Here is a 5638-nt window from a genome sequence, read left to right on the forward strand (position 1 = left end):
CTCCTCCTTTCTTCCCCTCCTCCTTTCTTCCCCTCCTCCTTTCTTCCCCTCCTCCTTTCTTCCCCTCCGTCTCCTTTCTTGCCCTCCCTCTCCCACATGCACAGCTCAGACTAGTCTTGGCTATTTTGGACTTTTCCAGAGGTCCTTGCCTCTAATTACCTTCTCCCTTGCATCTTCAATGAATCTCCTCCCCATAACAAGCAAAACAAGAGCAGTCATGTTTTCCTTCCTCCCTTTTTCTCTTCCTTCCCTCCTTCCTTCCTTCTTTTTTTCTTCCTTCCTCCCTTTTTCTCTTCCTTCCCTCCTTCCTTCCTTCCTTTTTTCTTCCTTCCTTCCTTTTTTCTTCCTTCCTCCCTTTTTCTCTTCCTTCCCTCCTTCCTTCTTCTTCTTTCCTTTCTTTCTTCCTTCCCTCCTTTTTTCTTCCTTCCTCCCTTTTTCTCTTCCTTCCCTCCCTTTTTCTCTTCCTTCCCTCCCTTTTTCTCTTCCTTCCCTCCTTCCTTCCTCCCTTCTTTTCTTCCTTCCTTTCCCCTTTAATTCACTTTCCAGTCCTCATACTGGTGAATCTGGAGCCAACTCTCAAGCAATGCAGCCCCCGCTGAATTTGGTGTTATGAGTTATTTAATGTGAATGGACAGGGTGTATTATGCTGCTATTCCCAGTGAAATAAATTATTTTTCAAAAAATAATGTTTGTCACTATATATGATCACAGTCTAAGAAAATAGTTTTGGGTACTTTATTTAGCTAGCACACACTTTTACAGTATGCCTAGAGGCTACTGGACATAGGAAACAATCTTTTACAGTATGCCTAGAGGCTACTGGACATGGGAAACTATTTCCAGTTGTAGACACGATGAACTAACTCTAAGTAGATCAAGCATACTCAAAGGACAGTATTTTGCCTAAGGTTGTTGTTACTGAGTATAAAATGCACATCCGACTTCAAAAACTCAGTTCAAAAGATTATACCTCAATATTATACCTCAATAATTTTTCTGTTGGTTATATTAACATTGACATACTGGGCCACATAAAATATTTCACTAATAATAACTACACTTTTTTGTTTTTAAATATTTTACTTTCTTATTTTTCAACTTTTCCAACACTACTAAAAATGTAAAGTTACATATGAGGCTCACATCATGGTGCTTTATTTCTGACAAGCACCATGGTTCTGGGCTAGCTTAGGGCTTTGTTTACTGAAAGCATTAACTAATTTAAAAAAAATTGGTAAATGCAACTTAATAATTTACTAATTTACTTTGCTAACACACGTTCCTCTGTGACAATAGGAGCTAACCAGATTGCCAGTTAACTCATTTGGGTTTTCATGGTGGCTTCTCCGCCGGCTTTCTGTCCTGTGTCAATCTTACTAACGGCCTTCAGGCTCCACAGGGATAATGAGGTTATCTTGTGAGACTGTTGTGGGGGTCACAGTAAAGCGGATAATGGGCTCGGCACAGTGCTGGGTACTTAGCTGCTCTTAAATAGCTTGCTACAAGTCAGGGGAAGGAGCTGGGTTAAGAAGTGACTGAAGGAACGGAGAGGTGGACGGCTTGTCCACTTGCTCGAAACAGAGTTGAGGTGTCAGTATTATCACAATGAATTCAAGGGAGAATGCATGACTTGAAAGTCAGTTCAAAACGGGCATCAGGAGGTCTGAAGATGCAAAACCCCAAGTCTACCTTTCACAGACAAAGGAAAAAAATCTGTGGGGGAAATGAATATTGTGTGACGCAGTCAGTCACTGGTGTCTGCAGAGCAGATGTTTGGGGAGGGCAAGGTACAGCAGGGGGTTGCTCATTTTCATTATGTACTTTGTAAAATAACTCACATAAAAGCCAGCATCCCTTAGGAACGCGTGAAACAGCTTTTACACCCCCAAAAGGAGCCATTTCCTTCGCATCTGGCAGAGGGCCAGAAAGCTTTTCATGTGCCTGCTCATTAAACGCCAAGCAGGCCTACAGGCTCCCTCAGCGCCTACCTTTCAAAGGTAGCCTGGGCCATCCCACCTCCCTAGGAGTCCCTCTTCCCAGATATCGGTTTGTTCTCTTTGTAACTGGCAAGGTCTGGTGTCATCTTATTTGTTTGTTTGTTTGTTTGTTTGTTTTGTTTTGAGACAGAGTTTCTCTCTATAGCCCAGGCTATCCTGGAACTCACTAAGTAATTCCAGGCTGGCCTCGAACTCACAGAGATCTACCTGTTTCTGCCTCCTGAGTGCTGGGATTCAAGGTGTGTGCTACGATGCCCTTCCGATTGTTCTAAATAAAACGATTTGTTAAAAGCAGTTAAAATTCAATTACAAAAATCCACTAGACATGTAACGGGAGAATGTCCGGGGAAAGGAGGTGTGTGTGTGAGTTCATATATTGCTACTGATCGCTAAAACTTCAAACGAGAGTAAACAATAAAAGTTAAAACAAAGAAAGAAAGAAAAGAAAAGAAAAACAATTTGCAGAGAGATAAATCCGTAAAACCGTGGCTGTGGAAGTGAAGGCTTAGAGGCAGATCGTAGAGGCAGATCTTAGAGGCGGAGGGAGGAGATCATTAGGATGCGGACTGGGTGGGCTACGGCTAGATCTTGTCTCAGAAGAAATAAGTAAAAAGTAAACAGCTGAAAGGACCAGCGTGGTAGAGCGAGCGCCTTCACAGAGCATGGGAGTCCTGGTCATTAAGGCTGAAAAAGGCTCCTATTTATTCACTCATTTGTTTAATGCGAGAGTAGTCTGCTGCATATACATCTGCAGGCCAGAAGAGGGCATCCCATTACAGATGGCTGTGTGGTTGATGGGGATTGTAATCGGAACCTCTGGAAGAGCAGCCAATGCTTGTAACCAACCAGCCTTTTCTCCAGCCTGAAATTTTATTTATTTATTTTTTTAAATTTGGTGAAAGGCACGAACTCCAACTCACCATTGAATTAGTGATGAGTTAATCCACTGAGCTGAATGCTCTTTATTTTAGTGTTGGTTTCTGCTGGGAATTGAACCTAGAACTTCACACATACTAGGCAAGCGTTTCACCACCGAGCTACATCCCCAGCCCTGAATTTATCTTAGGGTAATGAGAGCAGACCATGCACTTATTTCTGTAAGAAAAGGACTATAGATTCTGAACTTCTCATACTGAAGTGGGGGTGGGCGAGTGGGAAGGTTCGTATCTACCTATAAGCACTCATCTGTCTGGTAAGGAATTAGAAAGCGACCTGAAGGCTTGGATGGGTCCCCTTCCATCTCTAACGGGACACTTTCATACAAGTCCAAGTACCAGGGCCGGCTGGGCAATGGAGTCTAAGTTGCGCTTATGGTGCAGGCTGAAGAGCCCGACGGCCTCTTACCAGGGGCAGGCCTGTGCTGATCGCTGCAGGACGACCGGGTCCACGAGTACTTGACACTGCCTAGCTAGAATCGCCAGGGAAGAGTTTCAGTTGAGAAACTGTCTAAATCAGGTTGGTGTAAGTCTGTGGGAGATGCTGTCTTGATGGTTCCCTGAGGTGCGTGAGTGCGGGGGCGGGGGGTGGGGTGGAGCACCATTCCACAGGCTAGGAGAGCAAAGAAAGCTAGCTGGGTAGCGAGTGCTTTGAGCTCTTGGCTTCACTTATTTTCGATAATGGACTGGAAGCTGGAATTGTCAGTCAAATAAACCTTTCTCCCCCAACTCGCTTGTTGTCAGGGTATCCTCACAGCTGCAGGTGTAGGGCACCCCTGTACCTTATCATGTGAGATCATCGCTTCAAGGCCTTGCATTGATTGTGGATTCGTTCCGTGTGTGGGTGTGAGTACAGGTGCCCTAGGGGTAAGAAGCATTGGTTTCCCTGCAGCTGGAGTCACAGACACATGTAGGGAGTCTGTTGTGGGTACTGGGAACCAAACTGTGGCCTTCAGAGGAGCAGCCTGTACTCTTAGCCACGGGGCCCTCTCTCAAGCCCATGATTCGTTCTTAAAATGACCAGACAGTAAAATCAAGACTGCAGTCAAATCTCTAAACCTATTAATAACACAGCCACCACCCTTCCTCTTACAGAAACATGTAATTCTTCTTTAACACTGAGCCTTTTGGGGCCATGACCTATTTTTTTAAAAATTAATTTATTTATTATATGTAATATAATATTTACTTATTTATGTATTTATTTATTTATTATATGTAAGTACACTGTAGCTGTCTTCAGACACCCCAGAAGAGGGCATCAGATCTACTATGGATGGTTGTGAGCCATCATGTGGTTGCTGGGATTTGAACTCACGACCTTCAGAAGACCTTTCGGCACTCTTAACCACTGAGCCATCTCTCCAGCCCTATGGCCATGATTTCTCCCAAGCAAGGACGATCATGAAGGAAAGCTGACAAAGACGTGACAAATGTTAAGAATGCACCTGATTATGGCGTTTTCATAACAGAGCATTCATATATGTTACTCTATAGTATGACCTCCTCTCTCTCTCCCTGCCTTGCCGCAGCCTGTTTGTTCTTTCTCACACTTAGTCGACAGGCTTCAAGTGGCTTCTGCTTTCTGCTTGTGTGTATTTCATCCCCTCTAGCATCCTCTTTGTAGTACATGCACACATACACACAACTTACACACACACACCACACACACAACTCTACACTGAAGAAAACTCAGTTTTTAATCTCGTTTTTTAATCTTTCAGAGTCCAATTTTGCTTAATGTAGTGATTTTTGTCCCATTCATCTTCTTGTCAGTGTAAGATTTCTGGTTTCCTCACCACTAAGTAAATTCCCACCTGGCCAGGATTCCATGGCAGTTTCTAATTTAAGCCTTTTGAGAAACTTGCTTTTTGATTCCCACAGTGGTTGCACAAATACTTTTTTGGTTGTTATCTGTGTAACAATAAATGATACTTAGGTTTCATTTCTCTTTGCTAGTAATGGTTGTAGATGTTTGACTATCTCAAGTAATCAAAACTAAGGCTAAAATGGGGTGTGATAATCATTACTATTACATTTTGTATTTAATAGTTTGATAGAACATGTGACTTTATAAGAAAATAAAAACCTTAACTATAACAAATATTTCTCAAGACAGAAAAATAAGCACCTTATTTTTCACTTGCTTTAAGAAAATGAGTTCACTAGACTAATGAACTCTATATCTATGTTATGTATGCTCAGACTCTAGATGTGAAATGTCAGCCAACAAGGGCAGAGGAGACTGGCAAAAACAGTGGCACATAAAATGAAGTGCAAAAATCACACAGAGCCAAGTTCAAATCCAGGTTCCAATTTTTTTATCCTTCGTTGTCGTGTCCACAGCTATAAAGTCACTAACAACACTTAAAGCTGCTGAAAGAAGGCACCACGTACCTGCCACGCAGAAAGCACCGAACACGGGACAACCATAGCTGATGAACTGCCAGGTTCCCGCCCCAGGAATTGTGGGGATATCTCCTACTCCTTCAGCCAGCGAGACGCCCAGTGGACATCCGATGCAAAAAACTAGGGATTTGAAAAAGTTACCGTTTTTTAGTAATGGGTACACAGAGCCCGTAAGCAGACCCGAGACCTGGGGGCCTAAAAAAGCCAAAGGTTGCCGGGCGGTGGTGGCGCATCCCTTTAATCCCAGCACTTGGGAGGCAGAGGCAGGTGGATTTCTGAGTTCGAGGCCAGCCTGGT

The sequence above is a fragment of the Mastomys coucha genome, unplaced genomic scaffold, assembly GCF_008632895.1.
Source record: "Mastomys coucha isolate ucsf_1 unplaced genomic scaffold, UCSF_Mcou_1 pScaffold20, whole genome shotgun sequence".
Classification (NCBI taxonomy): domain Eukaryota; kingdom Metazoa; phylum Chordata; class Mammalia; order Rodentia; family Muridae; genus Mastomys; species Mastomys coucha.